A 22,490-nucleotide genomic window follows, 5' to 3' on the forward strand; every position below is an offset into this window, starting at 1 on the left:
CAGGTTTTAGCTGCGGCCGATTTTGTACCCTGATGCTGGAATCAACATCCATTGGGGTCGGTCGGGGTTGCTCTCCTTCAATTCGTTGGTAAAATTTCTTTGGGGCTGTTCTTGTGCAAACCTCAGATTATTATTGGAGTTTCTTTTATGGCTATAGTTATTTTCCCCATTATTTGCTGAAGGCGAAAAATGGGTCGGCCTACCGAACTGTAAAGCACAATTTGCTCGCATACTATTAGATTCCAATTCCTGGGCCTTTGCCAAAGCGTTCGGCAAATCACTTGGCGACAATGAAAATTCCCATTCAGTCCGGTTATAAATATGCGTAAAGCATCTCGCCTATTGTTGGAATTAAGTTCCCTAGTGTCTGAACTGTCAGTACCGTAGGTCATGATCGTTTTATTTATTAACAATGTTAATTTCTCGTTAACCTTTTTGTAATAATCAATTATTGAATAAGAGCCCTGTGTCAAAATGCTCATCTCTTGTTCAATGATGTGGGCTGGCCTCTTGTCGGCGTATGCAAAATCTAATCGTGCCAAAATGGCATCAAAATTAAGCACTGTCCCATGATTTGATAACAAATCATTGGCTTCCTGGGTGAACTTATTTCTCAATATCGTTAATGCAGCGAAATACCTACGGCTGCCTCTAACGTATAAACTCATCGTGTTATTAGCGGATTCCCTCCAACTAACATATTTGCTTTGCTTTCCCGTGAATTCGGGAAACGACTTTATTATCTCTAAAGACTCCTCGCATATTATTTACTGGTTGATAATCTCAGGCTTGTACTCCGCAATGGTAGCTGCCTGAGTCATCCCCTCGATTTGCCTGCGCAATTCCGCTACCTCTAATTTTAATGAAGCGTTAGTCGCGGCTATTAACCTAGCCCCTAGGGCTTCATTTTCACCTTCTAACGACATACTTCTAAATACTTGTATCAACAAATCCCCACTTAAATATTTTTAGTAATTGTTTTTAAATAGCGTAATTACAAGTGTTTAGGCAGGATGCCTAACTTTTCCGCATCTGATTGCGACCCCCCCAATGCAACTCTGCAAATCGATACTCGATACTCGAATTAATTTATAACCACCCACACCATCACCCTCATGCATGTGCATGCATGTACATGCGCGTGTATGTGTGCTTTTTGTCAGCACTCATGCATATGCATGTCGGGGTTGATGTGTGGGTGCCTTTCCCCTCCAAAACGGAGGATTTTGCGGGTCAACGGTTGTAGCTTGCTATACAACCGGCCTCTTTGATTTCAACAGCCAACCAGTTAACATCTGCCGCCAGCGATCTCTGCCGTATTTCTGCGTTTATCCAGGTAATATTGTAACTATTGCTAGTTTTACTTTTACCCAATAAATCACATATATTATAACGAGAAATCTCGTCTATTTGCTTATTTTCATTTCCAACCCGCTTACTCCCGCTGAGATCGACCCGGTGCGCCCACCTCTCCAGGATTAGACGCACACCGGCCGAACATTTGGTCCTATCTCACCAGGAATTGGAAACAGCACCTTAACAATACAGTCCACAACATAATTAGCCCGAAAAATTCATCAGGAAAAGTATTTTGCCCACCAACAAAAAAAGTCTATTATTTAATACCAACGTCAAAACACTGAGCAAGCGACAGCCAGCGGAAGCCACTGCATCACACAAACTACTTACCACATAAGCACCACTATACAAATCGCCATAAAAAGCCAGAGTAAGTGCAATATTTCTTGCCACATTTTTTTTGGTTGGTTAAAAACTATAAATAAAAAGTGCGAAAAATCATTTAAAGTGCCATACGTGATTGTAGTTAACCGCGAAAAGTGTGAAAAAACTGTGTAGTGCCAAAAAAGAAAATAAGTGCAAACGCGTTGCATTAACGTCGGTTAAGATTCCTTGTGACTATCTGGTCTGTCCCCCCACCAGCGGTAAGGCTCTCCAGACACAGCACAGGGAAGAGGTGTACATAACCTCACTTTCACAAAAATTTCACGCCATTTGACTGCGGAAAAATTTAATTTCTTTTGCGTCACTATTATTTTCACTAATTTCCTTAATCAATCTTGTTACACAGTTTTTTGTTCTTTGTTGCATAAGATCTATTTCACGGTTTCACACTTTTCGTCGAGTTTATATCAACGCACACTTAGTATACAATACAATTTAACTTGGAAGTGGCGAGTGGCCCCCTTTATTTACACAAAACACTTTGGTGTTGCTTCCCCCGCTCCCTGTTTTACGGCACAATAATCTGCAAAGTCAGACAAAAATAAACAAATTAAAAGTAATAATCAATTCTGCGTAATTTTAATAGTTGTTGGTTGGGTGTTTCGCTCAGGTTTTTTCAAGTTTATATCCCTTGGTTAATTCGCTCTCCACTTTTCAACCATGAACATGGACTCCTACATTAGATTGGCCGATCGAATAATCGAATTCGAGGCCGATTTTAATGATATCAATGCGGCTCTGCACACTATACACACTCTTGCAATACAGCAAAAAGAGTTGCAAGCTAAGTGGGACAAAGCAGAGAACGCCCTAGAGGAGTTGTTTGGCTCTGACACGCTCGACGCAAAGAAAATTGCAGCGGTCAAGATCAAGTTGGCTGAACTTCAAGCCAATTTGAAGGAGGAAAAAGATAGGGCAGTCAAACCTGAGGGAGAACGTGCGCGCGAACATAGTATCCGCCTGCCAGCTTGTGATACTGAGGTGTTCAAGGGCGACTACCTATCTTGGCCAACGTTTCGTGACCTGTTCACGGCCATATACAAAAACAACAGTCGCCTAAGCCCGGTAGAAAAGTTGTTCCACCTCAATCAGAAAACTCAAGGTGAGGCAAAGGACATCGTCAAGAAATGTCCCTTGACAAATGAAGGCTTCGAAACAGCCTGGAAAAACCTATGTGAGAGATACGAGAATAAGCGGATTCTCGTAAACTCACAACTACAAATTTTGTTTAATCTAAAAAAGATAGATAGCGAGTGCGGCAGCTCTATCAAAACCTTACAGCGCGACATAAATAATTGCTTGGCATCTTTAAAAACACATCAGATCGATGTTTCAAATTGGGATGCGATTATTACCTATTTATGTTCGACGAAATTACCTGAAAATACGTTGGCTCTCTGGGAGCAGAGCATTGACCACAAGACGGACATATCCAAGTGGGAGGATATGGACAAATTCTTGTCAAATCGTTTCCAGACACTTGAAACCGTGTCTGGTTTTACAGGGAATGCCACTTCTAAAGTGCAAAAATCAAACACGTCGCGCCAGTCGACGGAAAACCTTACAAAAAGACTTGGTGCTTTTCAAACCAAAGTAACCAAGCAAACAACAAAATCAATATGTAAAATGTGCAAATCTACGGAGCACAGATTACGCAACTGTTCACGTTTTTGCGATTTAAATCCGGTAGAAAGGATTAAATTCGTCAAATCCACAAACGGCTGCCTGAATTGTTTATCCCCAGGACACACAGTGACGAGGTGCACCAGTTCGTACAACTGTTCCAAATGCCACTCTCGTCACCACACGCTCCTGCATGCGGACACACTTCAGCAACCGGCGGTACGAAATCCCTTCAAAGATGCGGATAATGCCCCATCAACTTCGGCACAGGCAAGGAAAAGACAGGAATCGGGACAACCACCTTCCTCGGCGAATCAGAATGTCAAATCCTGCCATGCCAATTCCAGCACAGGCGTGCTATTAGGAACTGCTCGCGTACACATTCACCATAATGGTACCGACTTCTCCGCGCGGGCATTAATTGATTCTGGGTCTGAATGTTCCTTTATAACTGAAAGACTGAAACGCAGAATCAATTTGCCAGCGAGGAAAATGCATGCCCATGTTTCAGGCATCACAAATGCGGTGTCAGCTCAGGTGAAAGAAGCATCCAACATCGAACTACGTTCACCAGTGGATCCCTGCTTCAGCCTGACTACACCCGTACTCGTTCTAGCGAAACTCACTGGGAATCTTCCATCCTGCCATATTAACGCAATGACTATGCAGGCATTCCCAGACTTGGTTTTGGCAGACAAGAGGTTCTACATCAACGAAGACGTAGACCTCATACTTGGCGGAGACGTATATCCCCAAATTATAATGAGCGGTATAAAGAAGAATGTGTTAAACACACTCTTAGCCCAAGAGACAGTGTTCGGTTGGATACTAACCGGTCGTATCGAATCACCGAATCCAACGAAGAGCATTATGTCTTTCTACAACGAGGTTGCCTTAGACAACCAACTCAAAGCTTTCTGGGAGGTAGAAAATGTACCCAAAAATAAAATATTAAATGAGGAGGAAAGGTACTGCGAACAATTATTCAAGGAAACAACGAAACGTGATGAAGATGGAAGATACACCGTATCGTTACCATTCAGGCAGGATTACCCTGATAACATTAATTTGGGACCGTCCCTGAAACGCGCATGCTCTCAATTCTTCCGGAATGAGGGGCGACTAATAAAAAACCCAGAGTTAGGTAAAGAATATGGTCGAGTGTTGTCAGAATATGATACGCTCGGACATATGAGAAAATTAAAAAAGAATATTTCATCCGACGACTCGGATCATTATTTCCTGCCCCACCACGCCGTTATTAAAGCGGAAAGTACCACTACAAAGGTACGCGTAGTATTCAATGCCTCGAGCCCTACGGCAAACGGGAAGAGCCTAAATGATATTCTACTCCCAGGCCCAGTTCTACAAGCCGATTTACCCATACTTATCTTACGATGGAGACTATACCGCTTCGTATTCAATAGCGACATAGAAAAGATGTATCGACAAATTTGGGTGAACGAAAATCACACCAAATTTCAAAGAATTGTCCATCGAACATCCTCCAACGAACCCATCAGTCTTTACGAACTAAAGACTGTCACCTTTGGTGTAAACTGCGCCCCCTACCTCGCGATACGGTCACTTCTACAATTGGCTGATGATGTAGAAAATACCCACCCAATAGCATCGGGTATATTACGCGAAAGTATGTATGTCGACGACGTTTTGTCTGGAGGACATACAATAGCGTCAACCATCAGAGCAAGAAACGAGATTCGCGAAGCATTACACTCAGCTGGCTTTCCACTGCGCAAGTGGACATCAAATTGTGAGGAAATCCTTCAGGACATCCCCAAAACGGATTTGCTCAGCAAGGACTTTCTAGCGTTTGAAGAGGCTAGCTCCGTGAAGGCACTCGGAATACGATGGAACGCGCACTCAGACATGTTTTACTTTACAGCAGGAATTTTAGGAACTGGCGAGAACACCACCAAACGCGCAATCCTCTCCGCTATAGCCAAACTTTTCGACCCTTTAGGCTGGCTTGCACCAATGGTCATAGTGGCAAAAATCCTAATGCAGCATATCTGGTTAGAGGGCACCGGGTGGGACGAACCTGTCTCCCCAACTACCTTAGAACGGTGGAAAAATTTCACCCAACACTATAACGAAATAGATAACATTAGGATACCGCGATGGGTAAATTTTACGCCCGAGGACGACATCGAAATTCATGGTTTTTGCGATGCATCGGAAAAGGCATATGCAGCAGCGATCTACATGCGCGTAAAAGGGGACGATAAAATTGTCACAAATCTCTTGCTAGCCAAAACCCGAGTAGCTCCAGTGAAGACCATCTCGCTACCACGTTTAGAACTCTGCGGCGCCGTGCTGCTCGCAGAAATGATGGAATCAATATTCCGAAACATTCATTTGGGACCAGCAAAAGTTCACCTCTGGACGGATTCAACCATCGTACTCGCATGGATACGCAAGCCGCCCTGTACTTGGTCAACCTTCGTCGCACATCGAACCACCAAAATCCTCGACATGGTCGGTAACAAGGACTGGCTTCACGTGGACTCGGAATCTAACCCAGCGGATTTAGGAAGCAGAGGACTACTAGCGTCAGATTTGGTCAACTATTCGTTGTGGTGGCAGGGGCCTTCTTGGCTACAAGAAGACAATTCTCACTGGCCAGCACAAGACGCCGATTACAACACGTCCGTTGAGGAAAAGAGGGCACAATCGTATGCCACGACAAGGGCAGATCATACAGATATTCTTGAAAGATTTTCCGATTTGCCACGAGCTTTGAAAGTCTTATCTTATGTTAGGAGATTCTATAAAAGAACGCATCCTAAAACCAAAGCAGTGTTCCAAGAAAAGTCGTGCATAATCTCAGCCGATGAGATTAAGGCAACGACTCAAGCATTAATACGAGTCTGCCAGAAACAATTTTACGGTACCGAATACTTAAAATTAAAGAATAGGGAACCTATTGATCGGAAGAGTGAAATCCTATCACTCAACCCATACATCGTCAAAGATGACATTATCAGAACAGGAGGGCGTCTAGGGGCTTCAAAGGACATGTCATACAACGAGCGGCACCCGATCATATTGCCTTACAAGTGTAAGCTGTCTCGCCTTACAGTTATGATGGCTCATCATGACTCCCTTCATGGCGAGAACCAGCTCATGCTCCGTCTTATCCGAACCCAATACTGGATACCGAACGTCAAGACCATGATCAGAGCCATCATACACAATTGCAAAACCTGCATTATTCATCGAAAGCAGGCACAGTCCCAACTTATGGGTATCCTTCCCTGCGAACGGACTACTTTTACCCGCGCGTTCACCAATACCGGGGTAGACTTCGCGGGGCCTTTCGACATCAAAAGCTACCGCGGTAGGGGATGTCGACTGTCCAAAGGCTACGTATGCCTATTTGTCTGCTTCTCCACTAAGGCCATCCACCTAGAAGCCGCTAGTGACCTAACCACCCCATGCTTCCTCGCAGCCTTTTCGCGTTTTATCGCGAGAAGAGGATGTCCAAAAAACATCTACTCCGACAATGGTACGAACTTTGTCGGAGCTTCCAGATCTCTACGATCGGAATTCAAAGCCTTCCTGGCAGAAAGCCGAGACAAAACAATCTCCAAGTATAGCCATCAAGCATTAACTTGGCATTTTATTCCCGCTGGGGCTCCACATATGGGCGGCTTGTGGGAGGCGGGAGTGAAGAGCTTCAAAAGCCACTTCAAAAGGATCGCGTCTTCCCATAAGTACACCATAGAGGAGTTCCAAACCCTTCTGTGCAGGATTGAGGCGTGCCTCAACTCGCGCCCTCTCAGTCCAGGGTCGAATGACCCAACGGATCTGGAGCCACTAACTCCAGGACATTTCCTCACGGGCAGCCATCTACTGGCTCCGCCAGAGCCGGATGCGAGTGAGAGCCCTGCCTCGATGATCAATCGGTGGCAGAAACTCAAAGCCCTCCATCACACTTTCTGCAAGCGATGGAAAACCGAATATCTCACCGAGATCCAGAAACGATACAAGTGGAAACATCCACAACCTAATCTAAAACCCGGAGACCTAGTTGTTATCAAAGAGGACAACCTCCAACCCAACGAGTGGAGAATGGGCAGAATCGTCAACACACACCCAGGCCCTGATAACCGTGTGCGTGTTGTTGACGTTCATACAACCAGGGGACAAATAACTAGACCAATTACGAAATTGGTGCTCCTTCCGTCCCACGACAAGGAGAATTAAATGTAAGGGGGCAAACCCCGCCTTCCAAAACCCCAAAAACCAACATCCTATTTCCCTCGACTACCTAAAATCAGAGGCCCACGGTTGGTGATAGCATAGAAAGCAAATTAAGGAACCCGCGTCTTCGTATCTCTCTACCCCTAAGCCTGCGTTTCTCCCGAGCCATATATTATAATCAACCCCCCGGTCTCGTGATGGTGCGAGTCTACCGGAGGGGAATCCTAAAACGTACTACGCGATGGCAATGGGGAAAGGGAGCGCGGGACATGAAGACGCGTTTCAACCACGCGCCGTGATGCCCCGCTATCCCTAAGCTTGTGGCTATGCCCTAATCAACCCCCCGGTCTCGTGATGGTGCGAGTCTACCGGAGGGCGATCCTACATCTTCTCTTTTTTTTCTCTACCTCCGGTCTCGTTTCGAGTCTGCCGGAGGGACTCCTACACCTGAATACGGAGCGAGACGCACGAAGACGCGGGAGAGCGTACAAAAAGCTCGCAAACAAAAAAACATTTTTCTTTTCCGATCTAAGTTTTTTTTAACAAGACTAACCGGGGGCCCCCTGAACAGAAAACCCCATAATTCACTCGCTCACCCAGAGCGAGGACACCAGAAAATCCCCGAATTCACTCGCCCGCCCCGAGCGAGGACACCAGAGACCATCCCATTCACTCGTTATCCCATAACGAGGACATCATAACAACCTACCGCAGAAGGGTGAACCGATCTGCCACAGAACCTAAAGGCTTTCAGCCCATTATCTTTCTCACTTTCCAAAAATTTTACCCAAAAGTCACTCGCTCCCCAGAGCAAGGACACCAGAACCCTAACGCAGAGCCAGGATCTGCCACATATTGCATCAGCACTCGGTCAAATGCACGAGGCCAACAGCACCGAAGCGGGCCTAGCAATCAGGACTCCAATAGTTATAATTCATAAGAACAAAGTACACGTCATGTAGGAAGTCTACAATAAAAGCTTTCCCAAACAAACATTAAGCTTACAAAGCGTTGATGTTGGTTCACAAATTGTGTAAACAAAATAAATGAAACCTCATAAAAATTTACTAAAAGAAAGCATGTTATAAGTGGCCTCCAAAAAGCCCTTATAACTAACAATTCTTTTTAGACGGATTGTCAAAAGGTTTTGAACATTGATCTTGAATACCTTTCAAAAGGTCTTCAAACATTTCTCCAATTAGGGTGAATTTCAGTTTAAGCATAAACACCGAAAGTCTGGGCTCACAATTTGTGTAAGAAAACCATTCCATTCATAAATATGTGCGTTCGTGCTAACGATAATCGAACACAGACCAGTATTATCAAACTACCGACGCACTAAAGTAAATACTGATTGTTGCCTTGTTTTCGAAATTTTATACATATTATAGTTTGTTGGAGAACTTGGTAGTTACTTGGGCTGCTGAGTAGCTTCTCATCCCATGTCGCCTACATCTTCGAATCATGCTATCTCAATGTCAAAAATTTCCCAATTCCGGACTTTTCTCCAAACCGCCCTATATTAGAGTGAGAGTGAAGAACACTTCATCCCGGAATGTATTTCATTAACAAAAATGCTTTGAACTTATGCTCGGAGAGGGAGTTTTTTTCGCAACATAGTGCATTTTTTGAATAAAAGTCCAACGTGTGGCATTTTCTAAACAATGCCTGAAAGAGTGACCAACCCAACATGACCTTATCCATCACGAAATGTTCAGTAGAAACCGAATCATTTCCCCCACAACATATTGGCACTTGCAAAACCATTATCACTACTACTAGACTACTAGATTCTTCCCGCTTACTGGAGTACGAATGGGAATTTCAAAACCCCAATCAAAAACGGAATCGTTTCGTAATTTCACCTAAGTCAAAAAATTTTGGAAGTGGGAAAAGGTTCCCTAACCTTGAGCAGTATCCGGCACCCCTTACCACTGGTGGGGGGAAGTGCCAGACTTACAAAAGGTCGTTGAAAGCGGGAGGGCATCCCACCGGGTGGATGCTCCCCTTACCTCGAACAGTATCTGATACCCCTTACCACTGGTGGGGGGAAGCGTCAGACTTGAGCGAGGCCTTAACTAACAAAACCAAACACATCACGCAGTATCTGCCACCCCTTACCACTGGTGGGGGGAAGTAGCAGACTGACGCACCGTTTTCCCTACCATCACAACCTCAACGCCGATCACGGCAATCTTCAACAAAATTAACAAAAGCTTTATTACATTCCGTCCAGTACAAGTAGCAACGATAATACGAGCACTCAACAATAACAACAATATCCTCAAAATCATACATTAAGTGGTTCAAAACATTTGTGCTTTATTTGTGGTGATGGGGCAAGTGGTAAATATTACGGTGTTTATAGTTGCGAAGGATGCAAAGGGTTTTTTCACACGTACCGTACGAAAGGATTTCACTTATGCTCGTCGAGAAGATAGAAACTGTATTATTGACGAAAGACCACGAAATCGGTGCCAATATTGTCGCTATCAGACATGGCTTGCATGCGGCATGAAGCGTGAAGCAGTTCAGGAGGAGCGACAACGTGGCACACATTCACAGAATGCACGCCCCACTGATATTTTCAATCCCACTAGCACAGTGCGTGAGTTAATAATTGAACGTATAATTGAAGCTGAGGAAAAGGTGCTTCGTTTGCCTGCATGGCGTTCTATAAGCCTTAAGTGTTTTGGATCATCTGTGTTTCTTGTCGTATTATGGGTGACAAGCCCTGAGATCCATTGTTTATGAGGCACTAGATGCCCACTTGGGTTACGCAAATGTTAATTTAATACCTAAATAGTTTACATACGCACAAATATATATGTCTACATATACACTTACCTGATTACGCCAAGCATTAGTCCGAATCTTATCTTCTAAATGGTGAATGTGGTTATAGGGGCTTTTCTGCGCCCCACAGTAGCGACATCCAGTGCAGGTGCCGGTCCAATACAAGGGACTGTGTACCCCACCCCGCCACCGGCAACCATACCCAACGTTAACTTGCTTAACACACATATATAGTTTCATTTGCTATAATGCGATAAACTTAAATGTTCCTATGGATTGATTAAATGTTATACAGAGAGATGTTACATAATAAAAAGGTCAACTTACTTAATATAGTTATCCATGAATTTTTTATAAAATTCACTACGCAGTGAATCGTCAACGAAAAATTTGACCTCTTTTCACGTTCAGTGCGTGCGCAGTTTTTAAAGCCAACATCCTCATCCCAAAGTCGTAAACGCGATGTAAAAACTTTCTACTATCAATTTGCATGCGAATGTGAAGATGAGGAGCTACGCGAGCTTTTGTTGGAGCATCTAAAGAAAAAGGATCCCAAGGATTGTGACGAAGATATTGTGCAACTGCAATTTTACTGGGATTTGCTACAGCAGCTGCCAAATTCCGGTGAACTATTGGCGAAATGCAAGACACAATTGCAGCGTGTTAACATCGAAACCTTGGTGCACTGTGATGACGAATCCATGAATCGCTTATTAGCGGATTTATATTTTGTAAATAGAAATCCATTACTGATACAATGCTTAAACAAATCCAGTCTGTGGAATTATTTAGTTGAAAATGCAGAGCTGCAATATTTGGTACGTTGGTGCACCTTGGGCCTCCCAAAAAGCAGGCACAGCCGCAGGGGAATTATATTGAATATTTGAGTTATTTATTCCACAGTTTAGATGTTAGCACGTTACCAAAGGCTGCAAATAATCAGGAATTTCACAAAATTCGTTACAATATTTGACTCTTGATTGACTTTGTATCTTTTGCGCATTTTCCCTTAGTGTTACCAGTTACTCCAGCGAAGGAGCGACTGTTATAACTTGTTGCAAGACAAAAACCGTGTAATTGGTTAAGCGTCAATTGAGTCAGACACTTCTGGCGTTTACTTTTCTGAAAATATCACTGTGTTGGTTCCTTTAAGCACTCTCTTGAGTTTATGTGTTCCCTTTACAAAAATTGTTTCCACTGAATAGGGGAAGAGGTCTCATAGCTAAAAGTAGATCAACTTCACATAGCGCGGGCTGACTTAGGTAGAATTTAGGCTTCATTGTAAAATTTATCTCAGAAAAGAAAACGTCATTTGTATGTCGCACGCTAATTGGTGTGCTAAGTTTAACACTAAAGAAAATGCAACTGCAATTAATTTACAATAAACACCAACATCTCACATCAGATACCTCGTTTTAAAATATTTTTCATCAATATATTGTCAAAATGCAACCAATTGTTAAACTTCTGTACTGTATGTGCTAAATCCATATTTGGTAAATTTGTTAAGATCGCAAAAGGGTGTCCAAAAGCGATAGCATCCAATTCGCACGGCTGATCGTAATAAAAGAATGGTGTTTGTGGTGATTCTTTCAGTCTTAATGTTAATGTTTCACAACATTTCTCCACTTTTTCGATAATTTCATCAATTGTCATATCATTCCATTGATACACTTTCAGCATACGTAATGCATTGCGCCGTTTAGCATAGTTTTGCATTACATTTAATGTCCATGGTAATACGCAACCATTGCGTGGGGCTGTTACTTCCTCGTATACGCTTTATTTACAAAACTGATATACCACTCAGCCATTGTGAATATGTTTTCAGCTGATGAAACATATGTACGCATATCCGCTTTGATACCATCATATACCCATTGTCCAATAGCTGAAATTTATGTTCAACAAATTCTACTATGGGTTCAAAATCAGCCACAGTAAAAGCGTTAGCACGTAGAAATGGTAATTTTGTCATACGTCCACCTGGTGACATAAACTCAGCATTTTGCATACGAACGCACCTCAAATGGTAGTTCGCACATTTTTAAATATGCCTCAACTGCTAAGCGGCTCGCTTGTTCTGGCAGAAGTATTTGCTCTGCTTCATATGGCTGGTAGAGTATTAGAGTTACTGTTTTGCAGTTGGATGCTTGAACCTGAAATGAAATAAAAGAATACAAAATTAGAAAAATTTATAAAAGAATAAAAAAGGGAACGACACATCAAACCCATCCACTGTCCTAAATCTCCACCACCAGTCACCTGAAAAAGAAAAGAAAATGTATTAAAAATCTGAAATAACATAAAATATAGCTATTGAAATAAAATTATTGCAAAATATTTTACCACTTACCTTCTTGTCCAGCAATGCGTAAAATTCCACATGAATTGAAGCAAAAACGGTAAAATAAATCTTTCGATTCATTTTTTGTTTTTGCTTCATTCTCTATACTGGAATGTTCAACCAACGTATGTACATATGTATGTATGTATTCCTCCTTGGCTCGGCATATCATATTAGTGCTGCATTAAGTGACGCACACTGGTACCGAAAACCCGCAAAAGAAACAAAATCGGGATCGGCTTTTTTTGACCTGGGCAGTCCCAAAACATGCTTACGCACAAAAAATACAGGCAAACACCTCCTTAAAAAATTTATTGCTCTCATTTACAAACAACAAAAAAAAAAAAGAAAAAAAAAAATTTTTTTTTTCTCTTTGATTTTTTGATTTTTTTGCCGTCGGCACTGCCTGCTTTTTGGCGGGGGGCAGGACTTGTTGTTTTTCAGCAACAAACATCACAAACAGTCATTATAAGGGCTCGGTACAAAAACAATCCGGGCCCCGAAATAAAAGAATCCCGACACGACAAAATCCCGAAATGGGAAAAAAGTCAACTGTTTCTACCGGCCTAGTGTGCTACTGCCCCAGTGACCTAGTTTTTTTTCAAGGGCAAGCAAATACATATATGTATATATATACTCGCACATCACAAATTCACCATACCAGCTGTCAGCTAACCAAGAAATACACGACAGAGTTGCATGGTACATTTAGCATAATGGTACGTGCAGATAGAACGCGTCATGAAGAACGCATCGCCAATCTGCATGTAAGCACCGGCAGTTGGTACATTTTCCAATTTAATTACGATGTTCGCTCTTCGTCATGAGCTGTCGCACAAAATTAAATCAATACCGTCGTCAACCTCTCCGGTTCGTTTTAAACTCGGTTTAGTCATAACGTACGGTTGTTAATAAAACACCACGCGTATCACGAAACCAAGTAAATTTGCGCGGGTGGCTTGGGATCACGTCCGCTCCAACCTCCCACACACCGCAATCTTGCTGGTTTTGTTGAAATACATAAGCTGCTCGAAATCACAGCACTAACTACTTTGCAAAAACGCTCTCGTCACTCCACGTCAGTTGACTAGTCATTTTACGGTGATAGGTTATATTCGTAGTCACATTTGCATGGGCGTGGGTAGGTTTTGTAGGGTAATAATATAATACACAACTGACGAAATACATGCGCTGCAGCGAAAACGCGCATCACCCAACCAACCTCACGGCCACTCGCCCTGGCACATCCTTAGAATGTCACAGTCGTCCTGAGAGCGACACACCACGTTATACGCTGGAACGGAGACCTCGGCCTCTTCGTCCAGCCCAGAAAAACCTCAAAACCCTCGAGTCTGGAACGGAGACCTCTGCCTCTTCGTCCAACCAACAAAAAACCGCAAATCTGGAATGGAGACCTCGGCCTCTTCATCCGGACCGAAAAAGGAAAAAAAACCAAAGAATAACAAACAATGGTGCCACTCTGGAACGGAGACCTCGGCCTCTTCGTCCAGCCGTACTGGCCATCGACAATTCATATATTACATTCTGAATTTCTATATTTAAGAATTATGTATAATTCAATGGCAAGAAATATTCACTTCACTGTTCATAACCGCTAATTCTTTCATCTTAGCTCAGGTGGCATGCTAAGCAAGTCGAAAGGGATTCCCGGCCATGTTGCGTCGCAGACGAACTCTTCACTTAGATTAAGTTTAGTGTGTAAGTCTTATAATAATTTTTCTCGTTCCAGCGGAGGTCATTGGCGGAAAACGATGTTGCGTATCGCAAGGGGGGCCGGCATGTTTAGGCAGGATGCCTAACTTTTCCGCATCTGATTGCGACCCCCCCAATGCAACTCTGCAAATCGATACTCGATACTCGAATTAATTTATAACCACCCACACCATCACCCTCATGCATGTGCATGCATGTACATGCGCGTGTATGTGTGCTTTTTGTCAGCACTCATGCATATGCATGTCGGGGTTGATGTGTGGGTGCCTTTCCCCTCCAAAACGGAGGATTTTGCGGGTCAACGGTTGTAGCTTGCTATACAACCGGCCTCTTTGATTTCAACAGCCAACCAGTTAACATCTGCCGCCAGCGATCTCTGCCGTATTTCTGCGTTTATCCAGGTAATATTGTAACTATTGCTAGTTTTACTTTTACCCAATAAATCACATATATTATAACGAGAAATCTCGTCTATTTGCTTATTTTCATTTCCAACCCGCTTACTCCCGCTGAGATCGACCCGGTGCGCCCACCTCTCCAGGATTAGACGCACACCGGCCGAACAACAAGAATGAATTTTTAGTCACTAAATAGCATAAAAATTAATCTTACTTTACTGCCGTACTGCTGCTCTCACTGGTACCGTAACATCAAATTTATATACAGCTTCCTTTTTTCCTCTGCTCTTATTTGAACTGCTCTTCTCCTCTCATTTACTTCTTCCTCTTATTTAATGTTATGGTTGTATGTTTGTTTTGCTGTTGTTGTGATATGAGTAGTTTAAGAATTAGGTGTTTAAATTTGTTTTTGTTTTTACACACCTTATTAAATTTATTTCTCCATAGACTTGTTTTGCTGTTAACTGCTCACTTGTATTTTTTTTTTGTCAATTTTCAAATTTCATGCCACGAACTTCACATTAAATGATTTAAGTAATCGAACAGCGATTCAACATGTGATTGAGGCTGTTTATTATTTTCAACGTTTTTTTTTTCAAACCACTTGCATGAATTCATAATGGTAGTTAGTTAAAGTTTTGAAAACAATTTTTTGTTGTTTTACTTTTGTGTTTTTTTGTTCTTTCTAGTCCCGTGACGATACTTATTTAAACAATTTTTGTTGTTTTACTTTTGTATTTTTTGTTCTTTCTCGTCCTTTGACGATATTTATTTTAAAAATTTATATTTAGCATTTTGAAATTATTATGAAAAAAAAAGAAATCAAGTAGTGGTCCATAACTGTTGTAACCAGAAAGAAATAGAGTGCGTAGTACTTATCAAGAAAGTAAAGTTAAGGAAAAACTAGTTTGTACCAAACATTGTAAAAGAAACTAAAGAAACGTACTAGTTGCTATTGTAGAAAGAAATATACGAAATTTGTAGTGACTATTATAAAAATAAAACTAAAAACTGTTTATTGGTAAAAATTAAATAAGATTTATTCATTTGAGTGTGAGGTGTGTGAGTGAGCTGCATACCCACAAAACGTGTGCGTAAAATGGGTCCTGTGAATGCGGCGAGTGGCCGGAAGGAAGAAAACCTCCCAACAGATGTGGAAAATAATAAAAAAAAAAAATTTTTAAATTAACAAAATTTCTACAAATTTATAAAAATCGAAAATTACAAGAAATACAGATACAAAAAGTTTTAAAATACATATACAAAAAAGTATAAAATCAAAAAAAAATAAAAATATAAAACTGAAAAAAAAAATACAAAATTTACAAAAACCCTTCAAAAAAAATTTAAAAAGAAAAACATTTAAAAATCTACAAAAAAAATACAAGATTAAAAATTCTAAAAAAATATAAAATCAAAAATAGCATAAAAAGTTCAAAATCAAAAAAAAAAAATTACAAAAAAAAAGTACAAAACATTAAAAACCATTACAAATGAAATTTTAAAAATTTGAAAAAATCTACAAAAAAATACAAAAAATTTCAAAAACCATTTCAAAAAAAGTATAATATTTAAAATCATTACAAAATATATAAAACTGAGGAAAATTAAAAAAAAATTTAAAATCATTAAAAACCAAAAAAATATATAAAAATTAACAAAAAACCTACAATTTGAAACTGGACAAGAAAAAAACTTTTTACGGAATCAACAAATGACAGTGGTGGGGATTTTTTTTTTGGACGTGGCTAGTGGATGAAAAAAGTGAACATTTTTAAAATACATATAATACAATACTTAATTAAAGACAGAGAAATTAAGGAAATGCAGACTCTAATAAAACAGAAATTTAAACGGCAGCAGAAATAATACAAAAAAAAAAAAGAAAAAAAATGAGAAAAAACTGGAAAAACAAAAATTTTTAACTATAGAATAAAAAGTTAAACTGTACCAACATTTTGGTAAAACGGCACTAGCCACGCCAACACCATAACGGAGCAACTTTGCGGAAAAGGGTAACTTTTATGCTAATTTATTTTGATATTTCTTATTTTATTTTATTATACTATCTTATATTTCAACTTAATTTTTTATTATTTAAGTGCAACTTGATTGCATCAGAAAATTTCACGTTGTATATTAAACGAAAAAAACGACCCAAAAATGTTTTTGATTTTAGGTCGAAATATTGCATAGACAGTATATTACCTACTATATTTAACTTTGTTGGATTTTATGCCCATTAATCGGATGCTTAGGTCCCATAATCCTAATTTGTTTATGTCGCTTAAAGTTATGAAATCAATTTTATTTTAGTAAATATGTTTGCGTGAATAATTTCAATGTTTTTGTTTGTTTTTCTTTTCTTTCTAATTTATTCTGCTTTGTTATATCTTAGTATTATACCGTTCACAGACGATATTTTATGGTAGATATGGTCATATATATTCTTGAAATGGAGTGTTTACAAATTTAATATAAATTAATTACGTACATAGATCTGAATTGCAATCTCCACATTAAATACCATATCATCATAACATGAATCTTCGTATTCCAACAATGATAGCACTAAAACCCGGAAAAAAGTCTAAGTGCACTTATTGCGTTTTTATATGGAACTGTTTATTAACTTCACTTAATATTTTCGCACCTTAAGGACTTTATTTTTTTTCTATCATTTAAATTTTTTTAGTAAACTCTGCCTTCTTTCTCATTACATAATTTTTTTATATTTTTATTTTTAACTAAAAGTTCGTGTTTTTTGAATTATGACACTATTGAAGTAAATGGGCGTTATATGTATATGGGTGATATAGGCCTACTGGGGAACCGAGCACACAAAACTAACTTCGGTAGATGCCCAACGGGGACCTCCCGGGTGGTGTGGATAGAGCTATTTTTCAATTTAATTTCAAGTAATTTCACCATAATTCTATGTCAATTTCTTTTGATTTTACATATTTTTTATATTTTTGTTTAAGGATCTCAATACCAAAACGTTATAATCACATTTGAAAATTTTGTAGAAAATTTAAGAAAATACAATCAAAAATTATAACGTCTTAATGAAAAATTTAAGTAATTTAGACCAGTTTGCTATATTTCCACTCACTGCCTAACTATTAACGCTATTTTGCACTACCCCCAACACTGGATACATAGACTGAGTTGAAAAAAAATACAAGTTGGTCGAATTTCGACCACAGGCGATACTAGTATTGATTAATATGCATAAGTTTTTATTTTATTCTTTAATCACTTTTCATATGTACTCTCCTGTTACCCCTTCTCCGCTATGCACTGTAGTATGTTGGCAATTTGAAACGCACACTTGTGGATTTATTTATGAAGGTAAATAGCTCAGCTGTACCGGCTGTACGGCTCTAACGAATGTAACAATAAGATAGTACTGAAGATTTTGAGTAATTGTGATCCTGGATTTCAGGTTTATCATTTTAACTCGAGAAGTTTGAATCAAACCAAACTTGATTATTTAAATCACGTTTTTAGCTCTGCGTGTATTGATGTTCTGTGTATTGCTGAAACTAGGTTTCAGAATGATATGGCTGATGGTATTTGCCAATTCCTTGATTACTGTATCAAGCCCATATCTATTGAACGAAGTAAACTTGAATGTTCCATGCCGAGTTTCAAGGCACTATACACCTATAATTCTTAAACAATGCAGAAGCAATTTCCAACTACACGAACCTTTTCTATGTTTGTGTGAAGATTATAACTCTCACTCGAGAATAATTGATGTTTCGGACTCGCTCTTTGCCATAAAAAAGACGGTTCTATCTTCTCTTAATAATTAAAAAATTATATTTATACTTTTAGTCTATTGTATTTTGTGAATCTATATTTCTCAGCTGATGAGTTTCTCTGTAGCTGAGCGGTTTTAGATCTCGGCGCTTAAGAAGCCACTGCCTCTCAAAGACTCGGTATCAAAAAAATTATAAGTAACACATAAATAAGAATTAGGATACAAAAAAAAAAATAAAAAAAAAAATAAAATAAAAACAGGATTAGCCTGGTTTCATCGGGCCACTTGAGGGGAGTGCGCTGCCACAACGTCCGAGAAAAAAAAAGAAAATGACAGACAGCAAGGCAAACGCGGTGGTGGTATCGTGATCTATTATAAAAAGGAATTGCAGGGAAGAGTAATTGACAGGTCAGATCATCTTGATCCTGTGGAGTTTTTGATGTTTGATTCCTTCAATAATTCTGAGAGTTTGCTTGTTGTATGTGTATATAATCCGAAAAGGTCCTATGATTTTGGTAACTTTTTTAAGAGTTTCGATAAATATAGTGCAATTTATGAACACATACTCTTGTGTGCAGATTTAAATGTAGATCTGCTTGTGGAAAACGATCGGTCCAAACATTTTGTTGATAACTCATCAGGCGTAGGATTGGAAGTTGTAAATAAACTTGCTACTCTTTGACAATAGCAATTTCTTACATTTTGATCAGCATTCTCTGCGAGGTGTTAGCGACCATGACTTAAGTTTTTGAGTAATAATTTAGTTTTGCAATCTACGAATACTATCTCCATTGGCAACCTCTACGTTCGTGATTTCAATAGAATCAATGTCAGAGCTTTAGCTGCTGAAGCATCTTCACTTCCTTGGAATGACAGTTGGTTTGAAGCAGACATAAATAACAAGGTTGAAAATTTTTCCGATTTGGTTAACTACCTATTTAATAAATATGTCCCACTTAAGAAAATTGGAGTGAACAAAAATAGGCAACCATGGTTCAATCGAGAAGTACTTCAAGCAATAAAAGCAAGAAATAAAAGCTATTCACTTTGGAGGAAATCCTCTTATGAAGAAAACTGGCAGGCTTATAAGATATTGCGAAACACAGATACGAAAATTACTAGGGATGCCAAAATGGGTTATTTCCAAAGCAAACTTGATGTATGCCTACCACCAAAGATTCTATGGAATGATGTATACTGGAACGATTTTTCATCATCCCTTGTCAAATTTGGTTTTGACGTTTTGCCATCATCAGTGTCAATTTTCGTTCGAGATAACGGTTTGTCTCAAAACCAAATTTGACAAGGGATGACGGAAAATCGTTCCAATATACATCATTTATCCTCCCTGTCGGAAAATCAACAAAAAAAAATTCTCTGGAATAATCTAAAACAACTTGATATTAAGAATGATTTAAAATCGGAATGCTCGATTGGGGCTGATGTAATGAATGATTTCTTTGCTACCAAGTTACCGAATGAGAGTGAGTCAAATATTTCCAGCGAAGATTCTTTGCTTGATTGGTGCAGTAAATTTAACTTTTCTAATATCACTGAATCTGAAACAATACAATCCATGCTTTCAATAAAATCAAATGCAACAGTGGAAGATAAAATAAATCTAAGATTTATTAAACTTATATTACCATATGTGATATTTTAAATTTTGCTTTAACATCTCTAAGTTTTCCTGATGCTTGGAAGGTGGCTAATATTATACCTATTCCAAAAAAGGGGTATGCTTCCCAACCATGTGATTTTCGGCCAATAAGTATTCTTCCATGTTTATCAAAAGTTTGGGAAAAGCTCTTATCGAACCAGATTAGGAAATATCTGACTGAAGAAAATCTGCTTCGGAAAATCAATCAGGTTATCGCATCGGACACAGTTGCTCAAGCGCTATGCTCAAGGTTTTAGAAGACATACGACCAAATTTTGACAATGGCGACATCACAATTCTTGGGTTATTGGACTTTTGTAAGGCATTCGGCACGGTGTACACCGAATTTCCCTGCATAAGCTAAAAAAATATTTTGGACTCAGTAGCGATAAAGCTACTTGAAAGCTATTTGACAAACAGGTACAGACTGGTGATATGTGGAGATAGTGTATCCAGGTTATTACCAGTAAAATATGGGGTACCACAAGGTTCTATTCTTGGTCCAATTTTATTTAGTTTGTACATTAATGACATAGAAAAATGCTGTCGTAATGTATCCATTCATCTTTACGCGGATAATACTCAGGAACACCTTTCTGACCCTCTTGGCTTAATGGAGGATTTAGTTTTCCGATTAAATGAAGATTTATAAGCTATATTTCATTGGTCTAAAAAGAACAAGCTACACCTTAATGCATCCAAAACACAGGCGATTGCTATTTCACATTTTTCCTACAATCTGGATGGCATTTCTCCGATAGTTCTAAATGGAAGTGTTGTGAAATATGAGAAGACTGTCAAAACTCTCGGATTTATCTTAAATAAGCATCTTACTTGTGTTGATCATGTGAATTCCTCAATTAGTAGGTTATATTATATTTTAAGGCATTTATGTAAAACGGCTTATTTTATTCGAGAAGATATAAAATTTAAACTTGTCAAAACTCTATTAATACCAATAATATCTTACCATACTGATATACGGTTGCCTGGATAAAGCTTCCATGAACAAATATTAACTACTGGTTAATAATTGTGCCAGATATATCTATCTTAAACGAAATATGACCATATTTCAAACTTCTCAAAAACTATTCTTGAATGCAGTTTATCAGCGTTCTTTGACCGTCGGTTACTAATATTTATACATAAGATTATCTTTTCTCGTACACCGGAATATCTTTTTGTAAAACTTACTTTCGCACAATCATCCCGTACTTGCAATCTAATTGTACCGCATTTTAAGTATTCAGTAACATCGAGAATGCTTTTCGTTAGGGATTTGCAGTTGTGGAATGCTTTGCCTAATAAAGTAAAGTTAGAATCAAATCCCAAGTGATTCAAATTAGCTGTACATCGTACCCTTTGTTTTTGAACATTCTTATGTGTTTTACTTTTTCTTTTTTCTTTTTTACTTACCACCATGGAACATATGTCTGTATGGTTTCAATGTTACTTTTTTTTTAGTTTTTAAATTTACTTTGTACTAGTATAAGAATAATAACAAATATGGCACTGTAAAAGACTATGTCTTATATGTGTATTTTTAAATAAATTAAATTAAATAAATTAAATAATGAGTGCTATTGAACAATAACAACAACAGCAACGGTTCTTTGTCTTTTCCCCATGTGCTGCCGGCAAGCGACTTGAGGATTTTTTTGAGACTTTGTACTTTAGAAACAATCTCGATAGCACGAGCCTTGAAGATTAGAGTATTATCGAACGTTACCCCTAAGATCTTTGGGTAACTGACAGTCGGTAGTGTGACACCATCGAAGCGTGCGTCCAATATTTGCGACATCTGTTCCTTCCACGTCGTAAATAGGGTGGCCGTGGATTTTGTCGGTGATAACGCCGAGTTGCGCGAGGTGAAGGAACCGGAAATATTGGGGTGATAGCTGTATACTTTATAAACTAATTCATCAATTGAAAAGCCAGGTCCTGTAGCAATAATCGTGCAGTCGTCAGTATAGGAAATGATTGTAACTCCTTCTGGTGAACAGCAAAAATTATGTCGATGCGCTTTTCAGCGAGGCAAAGGAGGCAAAAGAAGCGCCGGCAAAATCTATAGAGAGAGCAATGTTGTTACAAATTTACAATTTAATTTATATATATCTACTTTTTATTTTTACTTTATTTTTCTCTCATTCGCAACCGCACATGTATGTATGTATAAATATGTATGACTTT

The 22,490-nt window shown here is 39.2% G+C and overlaps 1 protein-coding gene and 1 pseudogene across 6 annotated transcripts in view; one reads left to right on the forward strand and one right to left on the reverse strand.

The window, feature by feature from the left end:
- LOC137240702 (acetylcholine receptor subunit alpha-like) overlaps positions 1-22,490 on the forward strand; it is a 339,359-nt gene that overhangs the window by 197,019 nt on the left and 119,850 nt on the right. The gene's annotated exons all lie outside the window — the stretch shown is intronic.
- On the reverse strand, positions 10,433-12,817 carry LOC137238770 (metaxin-2 pseudogene; annotated as a pseudogene).

The sequence above is a fragment of the Eurosta solidaginis genome, chromosome 1 (genome assembly GCF_040869045.1).
Source record: "Eurosta solidaginis isolate ZX-2024a chromosome 1, ASM4086904v1, whole genome shotgun sequence".
NCBI lineage: Eukaryota > Metazoa > Arthropoda > Insecta > Diptera > Tephritidae > Eurosta > Eurosta solidaginis.